The sequence below is a fragment of the Sorghum bicolor genome, chromosome 5 (assembly GCF_000003195.3).
Source record: "Sorghum bicolor cultivar BTx623 chromosome 5, Sorghum_bicolor_NCBIv3, whole genome shotgun sequence".
NCBI classification, from domain to species: Eukaryota; Viridiplantae; Streptophyta; class Magnoliopsida; order Poales; family Poaceae; genus Sorghum; species Sorghum bicolor.
In genome coordinates this window covers 6,493,211-6,508,504 of record NC_012874.2, presented here as the reverse complement: position 1 = coordinate 6,508,504, position 15,294 = coordinate 6,493,211, and positions in this window count along the sequence as shown.

Sequence of the window (15,294 nt, the reverse complement as noted above, 5' to 3'; positions counted from 1 at the left end):
CCCGATTTTAAGAACAAAATCAGATATGCACCATATGTGAGTTTTAGAAGACAAGCCTCACATATAGCTACAAATAAGGGGTAATATCAAAGGACAACGCATAAATTACATAGCGTACATAGTAAATCAGAAACAACCTTAGGCAGCAAACTACGGAATATAACTCCAAACTTCGGGTGTTAACTTCACTCTACAGGATCCAACTGACTGGTTGATCACAAGCCCAATACTTCTCCTGAGGTGTGGGGGAGATAGCAAGAGTGAGTCCAAGACGAACTCCGCAAGTATAACAACTAGATTGTATAGATCTCACAATCTCATGATCAATGTGACATAAATAATATAGAGCATTAAACAATAATCAATGAGTTTCTTAACACAAGATTCATCACCCTTAATGTAAGAGTTTCCAAGGTCGCTCGTGACCGTGAGCACGGCTAGTATACCAGTTTTTAACACTCTGCAGAGATTGTACATCTTTACCCATGAGTCATGATTTACCCTTTCGCCTGAGGTGATCAGCCTCGTAACCCACTACCAAGGTAGGTCGGCATGGATCACTATGAAGTCTTTCAAAGGTTCGTCTAACAAGTTAGGGCCGATTGGTTTCGTTAGTCAGTCCGTGTGATTCTACCACTCGCAGGGAATCCACGGTCTGCTATCCCCCATTTGCGCCACGCGGGTAACCTCTAACAAGCTAGAAAAATTACTCATACTTGACTAAAGCCAGAGCCATTATAGCCCTCATGGTTGCACTTTCATCCCGGTTATCACTTACGAATAAATCCTCAAGTTGTTAAAAAGTCATTATTATCATTTGTTGCTTTATATCAATCTAGTCACAAGATCATGGTCATAGAATTAAAACCCAAATGCTATACTTGCCTTGATCTAATTGCTCCTGCTGGTCCTGCTGATCTTACTTGCTTCCAAGGCTCTGATCTTGATCACTGAAGTAATGCCCACTGTCTAATCTCGATCATCGATTATCGACACACAAGCATTCAAGGCCACACATACACAAAGCAAACAAAGCTACAATTAGAACAGTACACCAACAGATCAAAAATGAAATAAAATATTTAAAAACAGAACCTACGTTTCGCTACGATCACATAGATACGAAGATCACGAAAATCGGAGCTAAAACGACCAAATTATGGATTTACGGCAATTTCCTATAGGCATTTAATTACTTAAACCTAACCCTGAAATTAAAAAGTTGAAAACTACAGTAACAGTGGGACTAACATGTAGAGAATTTGAATACGAATCTAACGCAATTCGAACGGGTCAAATCGGAGTTAAAATGAAGTTTTTATGGCTAAAACAAACTCAGTGGCAAAACTGTAATTACTGAAAATGTTTTTTTGAAATCAATAGAGTTGGTTTACGTTTTCGAGAACAGAAAACGTAATTTGAAACTACACAAAGGACTGCGGCCGAATTTTGAAATCTAGGAGGGGTTCTTTACGCAAAATTGCCCCCGAAGGGGTACGGTGCATCCAGGGCCGTTGGATCGCGAACGGGTGGCACAGATTAGAAGAAAAATTATGAGAGAGAGGGAGAGGGTGGCGCGCGGCCGGAGGGGAGGAAGGAGGCGGCGGGCTCCATGGCTGCGGCGAGCAAGGTCGCCGGAGAAACCCGATAGGGCGCTACGGTGCGCGGTTTTCAACACCAAAAACACCGGGAGAGGGAGAAGGACAACACGATTCCAACCAAGCCCTCTGCGCGGCCGGGGGAAGACCCAAGAGGCCCGCGCCATGGCCGGCCGCGACGAACTACTCCGGCGAGCGCGGCCGGGGCGCTAGAGTGCCTCGAATCGCTCGGCAAAAGGACGGGGAGGGAGCGGGGAAGGAGACGAAGCTCACCACGGCGCGAATTCGGAGCGAAAACTGCTCCAAACAGAGGGACGACGCGCGGCGGTGCTTGCTTCTCCGGCGACGGTTTCTACGCTAACCAAGAAGAGCAGGGGCAGGGAGAGAATGAGATGGGGAGGGAGAGAAAGCTCGGGCGCGTGTGGTTTTCTCCAACTTAAAGCCGAGGCGCGGGGAGGGAACGTGGAGGAGCGGGGGGTGCGGCTTGGTGGTTTTCCAACCGAGAGAGAGAGAGAGAGAGTCAGGGGTGGGCGGTTGGAGGAAGGGGATGGTCCTGACGGGTGGGCCCCATCCGTCAGCCACCAGCAAGAGAGAGAGGGGGAAAGGGAGGGGGAGGCAGCTGGGCCGCGGCCCAGGAAGGGAAGAGCGCGGGGGAGGGGTTGGGCCGAAAGGCCGAGAGGGGAAGAGGGGGAAAGGAAAATTCCATTTTCTTTTCGTTTTTTAAATAGATTTTTCCACTTGCATTTTCCCAAATGAATTTTTGAGCAAATGACATTTTGTTTTTAAAACAATCATCACAGTAAAATTGCACCAGCATGTATGCAACAAAATCTTTTCTAAACCTACATTAAATTTTAATTCCCCAAAAATTATTATTTTTCCTATATTGAAAATGCTCACAAAATTATTTAATAAAGTCAAATTCATCTATTTTTAAAAGAGCCAAATTTTGGGTGTTACAGATTCTTTGTGAACCAAAAAGAAAAACAAAAAATACTCTTCCTCTACAACTTCGAGTGAGTTATATAGTTATTAAGTGCATGCATATTTTATTTTACTTATTATTACTTGATTCGGGTTTTATATAGTTATAGGCCTGACTATATGTGTGTGTAATAAACAGTTTTCACTGGATACTAATGGTCATTGAAATTTCCAAGAACCTGTTGATAATCTATAACTCACTGAGGAAACCACAAGAAAATTAACAACAAATGGTAAATATTATTTAAAGGTACGTAATGTCGATCTCAGCTAGAAGAATATCATGATATGACTCTATAATTATTAGTTGACGATCTACAATGGCTGTGTGTAGGGTTTGGGAAAGATTTATTGATCATGAACATCTCAATGGTTATAAAGCGCCGCTCAACAAGTAAGTTGTACTAGCTAGCAAATTTTCGCTAACTTTTAGCTTTCTTGTTACCGTGGTCGTTAATCTTTTTTATATATCGTACAGTGGTGTTTAAGACAAGAAGGGGGAACAACCTATGTGGATATTATATCTGCAAATTCTTGATGGTACACGTCAATCAAACACCCACAGAGACCCTCAGAGTACGTTACATGTCTCTTTTCATTATCTCCTCAATTATATTGAATAACTTAGATAACTAATACCTTTTTTCTTTTATTTCAAATTGAAGATGGAATAGTTGAGGAAAAAGGTCATGCAAAAAGACTGCATCAAAGATATTCAAGAGACGATAGCAGGATTTCTCCGCGAGTAAGTGATCAATCCAAACGGCGAGTTTCACTTCAACGACAACGAAACTCTTATTCCAAACAACGATGATCATTTGTATCGGCTTTAGAGATTCGAAGAAAAAAAACTCTATGTACATATATATGTTACGAATCTTGTACTTATAAAACTATGTATAAAGCTTGTTACATATCCATCTATTTAATTATTAATGTGGCATATTCGTTTCCTTATAGGCAAAGCTTAATTATAAAGCTAAGCCTATAATAATATTTATGCTTAATATGCGTGTAATATATATATATATATATATATATTATCATCATAAAATATGTATTGACAAACCTATTTTTATTATATATAAACAATAAACAGAACCGAATAAATAAACCGAAAAAAAGACCCTTCTAACATCGGTTGGTAAAGGGTCCTGCAACGTGGCAGCCCTGGCAGGACCCTTTAAAACTGGTTGGTATAACCAACCGGTGTTAAAGGGGTGCTATGGCCCTGGTGTCCTGAACCGGGACTAAAGGGTGGGCCTTTAGTCCCGGAAGGGTAACATCGGCTCGGGAACCGGGGCAACAGGCCCTTTCCGACCGATGCTAATGCCCGAACGTGCAGCAGTGATACCTCAGATGAAGAAATGATCTAAACCAGATATGTATTCCTCAAAGAGATACAAAATTTTATATTTGACATCTTTGTTATTTGAAATTGTTTAACATCTAAACTGAATTTAAGATCAAAGAGATACAAATTTTTCTAGTTGGTGTTTTCAAATTAATTTCAATTTTTTCCCAAATAACCTAACTAAGCCGAAGTTATAGTACTCACAAAGAGATCTGATGCTTTTTAGTTGAAATTTCTTTTATTTAAAATCGTTTAGGGTCTAAAAATTCTTTATAGTATTTAATAAAGTGAATACAAAAAAAAATGTATACGCTACACAATCAAAACTGCCTTTGAGGCATAGTGGTAAGTGAAGAATCGTACACACTACACAGACAGCGGTTGTGAGTTTGATCCCTAGAAACCATAGGCGCGTGACATGCAACTTTTTATCGCTTGCTGGTTGGCATCTCCTAGTTTAAAATTGCAATTCTTTTCTTGTCTGATTTATAAATATTGGGAAACTATTTTTAGAAATGGCTAGATTTAGGTCCGTATCCATAAATCAATTTCTAAATAAGGGTAAGATTCGGAGCGTCTTTAGAAATTGATTCTTAGAGGCGGCGGTAGCCTGTTTGTCACACCCATATTTTAAGAACAAAATAGGATGCATAAAAGACTCATATGTGCCCCAGAAACAGTCGCACACATAAGTAGACAAATCTCAAATGTCAGTGTTTATTACATAGCGGAATATATATTGAATCACATAGTCTCATACAAAAATGATAGCATAAAGTAAACAACGCTCTCGACGGAAGCTCCACACAGGGACACTGTTGACTGGTTGACTCCAAACCTAGTACTCATACCGATAATCCTCATTCCAGTCATCTTCATTATCATACCCTGAGGTGTTGGGAAATTGCAAGAGTGAGCACATATCGTACTCAACAAGTATAACCAGGGGTTCATGAGGCTCAAATAGCTGACACTGGTTTGACTGCATTTAGCTTTTAATAGTGGATAGCATGTTTATAATTAAATAGCAATTGTCAAGGAAGCATAAATAATCCACTAATCACATGATCAAGTGTAAGCATAATTAATCTCATAGCATAAACGATAATCAAATTAACATAACAACTTAATAAGCTCATCGTCGTCGCAGCAAGAACCCCCAAGGCCGCTCATAACCGTGAGCACGGCTAGTATACCAGTTTTACACTCTGCAGAGGTTGTACATCTTTACCCATGAGTCATGATTTACCCTTTCGCCCGAGGTAGCTAATCTCTTAACCCCCTTCCTAGGGAGGTCGGCAGGGATCACTATGAAGCCTTTCAAAAGTTCGTCTAACAAGTTAGGGCCGCAAGGTTTCCTTTGTGCTCAGATATAGAGCCCCCCTTCCGATGGCACAATGACTCGCAGCCTATACTCATACAGACAGAGGCCACACTATACCCAAAACGGTTCAGCCCCTCCGCCCTTTCGGGTAACCTCTAACCAGCTAGAAAAGTGCTTCATACTGAGCTAAAGCCAGAGCCATTATAGCCCTCATGGTTGCACTGTTGTCCCGGTGATCACTTACAGACAAGATCTCATATAGTTATTTGTCATTCTTTTATGTTCATTGCATAGCTATTAATCATCTTACAAGATCATGGATTATATCAAGCACTAGCACATCTATACCAAATGCATATCAAGTAGGTAGCAAGGAATACAGGTAACAATCATCTATGATTTTGCTAAGGTCGACAAGGTGATAGCATGCATATGATATATATATGTAGTTATAAGTGAATAGGTAACAAGGATGGTCCCAAGTTATACTTGCCTTGACCAAAGCTCTCCTGAGCCCGCTGGTCTTCAAAAGCTTGGTCTTGATCACCAACGTACGGCTCACCGTCTAATCCCAATCATCAATCAACAACACGCAATCCAATGTTGACAATCATACACGAAGCAAACAAGGTATAATTAGAACAATACACCAAACAGTGGTAAAACAAATATAAAAGTTTATGATAATATTCTACGCAGCGCTACGATCACACAAACGTAAAGTTCACGAAAATCGGAATTAAAACGAGTAAGATATGAATTTTCTAAGATTTCCTATAGAGTAATAATTAATTAAATGCTACTGCAGAATTAAAAAGTTTCAAAACAGTAAACTAATATTTCTAACATGTAGAGATCGTAAATACGAATCCAACGGAATTTGAATGGACAAAAACGGAGTTAAAATGAGTATTTTATGAGCAAACTAAATCCAATGGCAATTCTGTAATTTCTAGAAAACGTATTTTACTCAAGCTGTTACGAAATACGCTTTCGGAGTTGAGTAACGGAATCGTCTCAGGGCGCTAAGGACTGCGGAGCAAATATGAAAAAGTTCAAGGACTCTTTATATAGTTTCGCAGCTGAAGGGGTAACTTCTATTTCTGTCCCTTGATCTTGCATCTAACGGCTGGTGTTCCATCCAGGGCCAAGCCTGGCCGTCGAAAGCTAGCCGGCGTTCGCGGGTTTCTCGTTTCCGAGCACCGTTTCAAGAAAGAAAAACACCATCGGAACGAGGAGCTCACCGCGAACTCGAGGAGGTGCTTTGCTGGGGCCGAAGAACGACGGGAGGAGCTCGTGGCGCGCGGCAAGGCGCTCGGCTTGCGGCAAGATCCCGTCTGGCGGCTGCTGTAGCTAGGACACAGATTTTGCGCGGCGAAGATGGGAAACACGCGCGGGGGCGATTTTAGGGATTATATAGGGGCTCGGCTAACGCGTTTGGCAAGTAATCCCGAGAAATCGGGTTCGATTGGCTCCCGGCCGTGTCCGGCTCGGTTACGAAACAGAGGAAGGAGATGGAAGCGCTGACATGCGGCCCCAGGGTGTCAGCGAGCAGAGAAGAGGGGGAGGAGCCAGGCCGGGGAGCTGGGCTTCGGCTGTCTTCCAAGGGCTTTCTCTTTTTTTTTATTTCTAATTTCTTTTCTGTTTTGTTTTATTTTTTTTTTCAAAGTTTTTTTTTCAGAAAGGATTTTGAGGACAATTAAATACAAACCAAATACAATCAACACAAAATAAAATATATCTCAGCATGAATGCACAAAATCATGTTACTAAGCTTATGATAAATTTTAATTTCCACAAAAATTATTTATTTGCTACATTAAATGCTCACTAAAATTCTTAAATAATTCAAATTAAATCCTATTAATTAAAATTCAAAATTTTGGGTGTTACACTGTTCTACAAAGATGCCCTAAGTAGAGGCGCCTTAGCCACCTAAATAGAGGCTTACCAGCACCTCTGAAAATAGTTTTCCCATTGTTAATTCTCTCTCATAACTTATTTATCCACCCCCATCCACATGGGTCCCTCGATCCCTCCTAACCAATGTATTAGGCCCTTGTTTGGATGTAGTTGGATTCGCATCAATCCACATGTATTGGGATAGGTTGAAGTGGAATTTGAACTAAATTATACTCTAATCCACTCCAACATATGTGGATTAAGGTGAATCCGATAACATCCAAACAATGTCTTAGTGTGGACCTGAACAAGACCCCAAGAGAATTAGAGAGGACGAGGGGATTCAGTAAAAAGGAGGGATTTTTGACTTGTAAGGGATTCAGTTGACCTCAATCCCTTCCAATCCTTACTAAAAGGAACAAGTCATATAATTTAAAGATACAATGTAGCTTAATTTGAGTTTTTTTGACATTATAATAAATTTGGGCTACAATATAGATCGACTCTGTTCCGAAGAGGGCATTAGGAAATGACATCACTGCCCATGTCACCTTTGCTATGATATACTAATAGCTAGTGTTCTATGGTTAATGGTTTTTGCTAGGGTGGCCGAGGTCATCACATCACAAACCCGCAAAAGTAACTTTTTATCGCTTTACTTGGCATGTGATGCCGAAACGTCAGGCCAGGGCCCAGCGCATAACGTTGCTATGAATACAAAATAAATACGTTTTTTTACAAAAAAAAAAAAAAGAAAAGGCTTGCTTTGTGATCATGGCACGTACAATGCGAGATATGCTAGCTGCATGCTCGACTCATTTTCAAATTAAATGCTATGACCACTGAGGCGTCGACTAGGATTACGTGGTATGATGCCTCATTAGGAATGTAGGAATCCAAAATATAAGAAATCTGAAATAATCGCACAATGTTGGCAAACCTACTAACAACGTAATAAAATAAGTTTGACATGAACCAAATAAGGGTAATACTAATTTACTGCTCACTACTATAGATTGATTTTCAAAGATGTCACTGTTTTTTTTTTCAAAACAGCTTTGAATAAATCAGCCTCTAAAGTCCCCAAGAACTACGCTCCCTCGAGAAATCAATTATCAAGGAGGAAGAAGGCATACTTTTATATTGGAGGCGATGAGATGGCTCAAAAACACCATTTGTTGATGTCGGACTGATCTCGGATCACATTAATTAGGACTAGAGCCTAGGCCACCACAGGTCGAAGTACGTAGCAAGCTAAGAATCACACTTACGTGGTGAAGCACGCAGATGGCTAGGCCACCACAAACCACCAAAGAATAGCTATAACACTTACGTGACGAAGAACGGCTAGTTTCTAGTCAAACTAGCAAAGGAACCCTCGAAGCTCTCACCCAAGAGGCACAACATCGAGGCAACGACGTCGCCGGGTTGTCCTGGATCGGCTGGCGGCCTATGGTACCATCCTTAGACTATTACAAAATTTCTTTTGCGTGGCGTTACCATTTTCTGATTGGAGGCGGGCACACCTCACAACCGCCTCTGTTGCTCCGAGCCAGGTTGCCCTCCCAAACGCGCACCTCAGTTAAACTCTAACGAAGACGACGGTCGTTTTAAAACGACAACCTCTATTAATCATCGGTTAACCGAAACGGTTGCATAATAACAACCACCTCCGTTAATCCATTAAATGACCGCCTCTATTAATAGATATTAATGACAACCGCCTCTGTTAATGAATTAATGGTGACGGTTGTTATAAAATAATCGTCACCATTAATGGATTCACGTGCTACTCCACGTCAATGATCCGGAAGCAAGGCTAATCGCCACTTGTGGCTCGCCACGTGTCTGCAGAGTCCACCTATCAAGGCATAAAAGAGGCACAAACCAAAGGAGGCAGCTGTAACACCCTAAAATTTACTCCTTTTAAAATATAGATAAAATTATTTAATTTTATATTTTTATGCTCATGAAAATATAGGAAAAATAATATTTTTTTTATTAAATTAAAATTTATCATAAGGCTTAGCAATATTATTATGCATACATGCTGGTGCATATGTTTTGATGTGATGTGTGTTGCTCCTTTATGTGTTGAGTGAGCAAAGTTTTTAAAATGCGTTTAGTAGATCGATCTTCCTTGTTGACCAGTACGTCTTTATCTTTATCAATGTTTCTCAGCTCAAGTTTTATTAGGGGCTTCCTAAAATCTTTTCTTTGTCACTCAAAGCACTTCTTTTAGTTCCTCGTCCATCAAGCAATCTCTACAAACTTTTTGGGAATTTTTCCATCGAGCATGATCTAATTTTTAGATGCTCCAAACAATCTTATCATGAGCTCCAAAAATTTTATTCGGGTTCCTCATGTTCTATAATATCTTTGAGAATTTTTCTCGAATTTTCGGAGCTTTCGGAGTATTTTTCGTGGCTTAACTACTAATTCTAAACTTTTCTAGAATTATTTAATCAATGAAAATAATTAATTCCAAAAATAATAAATCTCTTACTATTTTTTTCAACGTCAAAGCCCATTTGCAATAATCATAATAAATCCCAAAGACCATGTATTTATTTACTAATGGGCTTTAATAATTAATTAGGTCTATTAGTAAAGATGAAGGTTACAACGTGGAGGTGGAGAGTTTTTCTCCCTATATATGTGTACCAACCCCTTAGGCAAAGCACACCAAAGACTATCATATGGGAAGCCTCTAATTCGAAAATTCCTAAGGTAGTAAAATAAAATTATATTTTTTTCTCTACAACGTGATCGCCATCGTCTCGCCTATACACGACATCTACGAACGGTCGGCTACTCAGGCATTGCTGTAGCTCCAAGAAAGCGTCGCTGCCGGTGAACCTGCTCCCTGTCCACCAACGTAAGCCTCAATCACTTTGTCTTTCAGTTTAGAAAACGCAAACAGCTCGGTTTTAGATTAAAATTATGTTTTCACTATTTACAGAATTGCCACTGACTTTCTTTTGGCCATAAAATATTCATTTTAACTCCGATTTGACCCATTCAAATTGCGTTAGATTCGTTTTCATGAGCTCTACATGTTAGTAACACTGTTTTCTTAGTTTGAAACCTTTTAATTTCGTGATCCTATTTAATTAATTACTTTTATATATAAAATCTTAGAAAATTCATATCTTCTTCGTATCAACTCTGATTTTCGTGATCTTTACGTCTGTCAGATCGTAGCGCTGTGTAGAATCATTTTATGAACTCTTTATACCGTTTTTACATGTTTGGTGTACTGTTCTACTTGTAGCCTTGTTTGCTTCGTGTATGTTGTCTCCGATTGTTTGTGTGTTGATGATCGAATTTAGACGGTGAGCAATCTGTGGTGAACAAGAGTGCTTCAGTGATCAAGATCAGAGCCATGGACAACTAGTAAGACCAGCAGGATCAACAAGAACATTTGGACTAAGGCAAGTATAGCATTTGGATTTTATTTCTGTGACCATGATCCTGTGACTAGATTAATGTTAAGTAATAAACGATAAAAGTGACTTTTTAGCAACTTGATGATTTGCCTGTATGTGATCACCCGAGACAACAGTGCAACCATGAGGGCTATAATGACTCTGGCTTTAGCTCAGTATGAAGACCTTTTCTAGCTTGTTAGAGGTTACCTGAAAGGGCGCTAGAGGGGTCTAACCGTTTTGGGTATAGTGCGAGCCTCTGTCCTTATGTGTATAGGCTGAGCGTCATTGTGCCATTTGGAAGATGGGCATCTATAGTTGCGCGCCCGAGAAACCTTGCGGCCCTAACAGGTTAGACGAACTTTTGAAAGGCTTCATAGTGATCCCTGCCGGCCTCCCTAGGAAGGAGGTTAAGAGAGTCGCGACCTCGGGCGAAAGGGTAAATCATGACTTATGGGTAAAGATGTACAACCTCTACAGCGTGTTAAAACTAGTATACTAGCCGAGCTCACGGTCAGGAGCGGCCTTGGGGACATCTACATTAAGGGTGATGATTCTTGTGTGTTAAATATACTCATTGTTTATTGTTTAATGCTCTACATTATTTATGTCACATTGATCATGAGATTGTGGGAGCTATACAATCTAGTTGCTATACTTGTGGAGTTCGACATGGACTCACTCTTGCTATTTTCACCAAACCTCAGGAGAAGTTTAGGCTTGTGATCAACGAGTCAGTTGGATCCTGGAGAGTGAAGTTAATACCCGAAGTTTGGAGTTGTCTATCCGCTGTTTGCCATCAAAGGTTATCCCTTTTATACTAAGTACGTTATATATTGATGCATTGTCTTTTGATATTACCCTTTATTTGTAGCTATATGTGAGATTTGATCCCTAAAACTCACATATGGTGCATATCTGGTTTTGTCCTTAAAATCGGGTATTACAGCAGCGACGCGCGGTCTATCTCTCTCTCTCTCTATATATATATATATATAATGAAGCCGGCGGCCATGAAGGCCTCCCTCTCTTTCTCTACGTGGCAACAAAGAAAGAGGCGAGGAGGAGACGAGGCGGATCTGGTGGAGGGCAGCCGGATTTGATGGAGGCCAGCCAGATCTAGCGAAGGACAGCACCGGCATTGCCGATAGGGCAGGTACAGTCTCCCCATCTCTCTCTATCTTTCTCTTTTTATTTCCCTCACTCACTCTTCCCTCTCCCCTTTTGCAGATATGGTGCTGGCAGGAGCCGCATAGACGACGGCGGCGGCGAGCGGAACCCTAAGAACTAGCACGAGCGAGGACGACTGCGGCAGCAAGCAGGAGGACAGTGGCGCATGAGCGACCTTGTGATGTCGATGGGAGCTAATACGGACCATGGAAAGGACGGCCTAGACGACGGTGGCTCCAGGCTCTAGGATCTAGATTTTTTTATTTTATTTTCTTTGTTAACCGAGGCGGGCTTAGTACAGTGACTGCCTCCATTAAGTCCATTGGAGGCGGTTGCCCCAGCCCGTCTCTATTAACGAAAAACGACCGCCTCTAATAAAAAAAACCATAGTAGTGTTGATTGTATCAAGCGATGAACAATAATCTAGGGTTGAAAGAGGACATAAAGGAGTTGTGATGTAAAAAGTAATTAGATTGTTGAATATATCTTAATCAGCCGTGATCCTCTCATTTTTATATAAAGGTAATTGGCACAATATGAAATGTCTGCACATGTAAACTGCTGGGTCTGTCTCGCTGTCGAGGCCGGAATAAACGTGATGCTGCAACAGGCGTAGGGCAGAGATTTGACACGGGTGGGCCCATATATGGACATATATAACGTGCAAAAGCAAGCACAACAGGAGCTAGGCTTCCACGTGCAGCGGCTCCCAGCGGTACACGGAGAAAGCTGGACTTCCAGGTGTTGCGACGCCCGCTCGTCTGCCCGCCGGCCCGCTGCAAAAAGTTGCCCGACAAAATAAAGCGTACCAAATCAATGTGCAGCATCCTGATGTGGTTGCCTGCTGACATTATCATGGAACAGCAGCAGGTGCTGACCTACCTTAGCTACCTGAGGTCGACATGTATATGTTCCTCGTATGCATTCAAGCTTATGTATCTTTTTTACTGCACGGTACAACTCAGACACTATAATATACGCGCATTTGCTTGTAAACCCTATTTTTATTGAGCATTTTTGAAGACTAAACCAATAAATTTTCAAGATTGATATACTCATCGTAGGCGTGTCGTTCTTTGATAGAAACATCACTATCACTGAAAACAAAACGCCATATTTGCTCCCACGGAAGATTGAATCCAGAATGTGCTATTAAGCTCTTAGGCTACATGCCCTTAGGCTACATTAGTACGTCCTTCTCTCTTGAACCTATCTACTCGTACACATATATCTCTTGATCTCGATATAGTTGGGTATATCGATAACCATAATAATGCCGTGCAAGTGCAGTTAATAGCAATATTGGACTGTCGGTATGTTCGTTAAAGCTAGCTATATATATACAAAGGATACTCCATCTTTCATTCGTGATGACACGTTATAAAGCAGCACAAAAAAAAGGAGTGTGTGTGGGGGAAAAGGTGCTTTTGGAGGATGGCTACATGTCAAGCGTCTTGGAAACGAAGTCATAGACAGGCAGACGCACCAATTTACGCTTGCAAGCAATGCAACGTGTAAGAACCGAGCATGAGGATCAGGCCTTGTTTAGTTCACCTTAAAAACAAAAAACTTTTCAAAATTCTTTATCACATCAAATCTTATCGCACATACATGGAGCATTAAATATAGTAAAAAAATAAAAACTAATTACACAGTTTGCCTGTAAATCGTGAGATGAATCTTTTAAGTCTAGTTAATCCATATTTGAACAATATTTACCACAAACAAACGAAAATGCTACAGTGTCCGAAAACTTTTCATTTCGCCAACTAAACAAAGCCTGGAGAAGACGTCTAGCTGCTAGGCATGCAGAATAGTATCAACTGGAAACAATGATTAGGGCCATGTAACCCAGCATAGTATATACCAGTCGAAGCATGACAAAATTGACGAGTTCTGGATCCCTGGTGATCGAGCTAGCTAAGCAGAGCATAATTCTGCCTGCTGCTGCTGGCCTGCTGACGGATGTGCATGTTCTGCTCCATCCATATCAGTTCAGTTTGCATTGCGTCACTAGGACAACGCAGCAACTGTAACATGTTCCTTCATTTGTTCGGTTGGTCTTGTGTGTCCGCAATGCTCCAAATATATATATATTCCCTGCCACGCGTGTAATCAAATTTCAGCATCTCTGAATATATGCACTGTGTAGATGATGGCATGCATGATGCGTGTGAATAGTAATCTCTAGCCGCCATGTATTGGCTCCATCTGCGTGCGTAGAGAACAATGCCTTTTTTTTGTTGTACTATATATGATCAGGAAGGATGAATGACTCATGATGAGTATGTTATCATTGGCTGGCGCACTAAAACACAGGAACGCCCTTGTTTTAGAGCAAATAATTACACACCCTCTATTAGCCTAGGCCACCTCTAGTCACCAACTATAACCTAATACTCCCTCCATCCCAAATTGTAAGTCATTCTAAAAATCTTGGAGAGTCAAAAGCATCTCAAGTTTGACCAAACTTATATAGTAAGATAATAATATTTATGATATCAATTAAGTAATATTAGATTCTTCATTAATTATATTTTTATACTATATCTATTTGATGCCATAAGAAATATTTTTAGTATACACACACACACACTTACAAAAATACTAGCATATATGGTCATAAACTCAAAGTAAGGGCATCGTCAAGAACAACAGTAAGATCTTGACTCTTAGATTAATTCCATTTCACCTTTTATAACACACATGTGCAATAGGTTCATTATGTTCACTCTCTTCTGTTAAGAGAGATAGAGATTATGTCTCTCGTGCAATGGTACAATATTTTAGCCATTCTTTCTCTGCAAGCTCAAAGATTTTTAGTCTGTCTTCTCTATGTGGTATCTAATACTCCCGGATCCATCACAAATTTTTAGTCTGTCTTCTCTATGTGATACACACACACACACATGCACACACATTTAGTAGGACCACACACCAAGAAACGGAATAAATATTTTTAAAGGGAGTACTTCTTTTACCTGAAAAGGGTTGTTGGACGCTAGCTAGATATATACAAATATATATCTTAATAAAGCTTTTCCATATATTACAAAAAGTGAGATTCGTTGTTATATATATTTGTAATATTTTTATTCAAAAAGGGCCATATATATAAATTTCAAAAATACAATGTGGAAAGATCCTTCATCTCAAAGTCAAGAATTTTCCTCCAACTCAAAGGAAGGAAAATCAAATCACCACTTTCAACTTTAATTATTGTTCGGACCATTATCTTGGATATAAAAGATGTGTATATATAGAACTCTCTAGCAGTGGTCTTCCTTCTTTCCCATCAAAAGTGGTAGTACTAAGGACCTAGCTAGCCAACAAATTTGGACGGCCAAATGTGCGAATGCCTTTGGCCTAACCTTATTCTAATAATTCCATGCATGCATGATCGAACCAGCAGCTAAAAACTAGACGCTAGCTATAGATACATATGTGTGCCGTGAGTTATCGTTGTCAAGTGATTGACTCGTGCAAGCTTTGACAAGTAGCACTAGCTAAGCACATCGTCGAGTATGTTAAGTA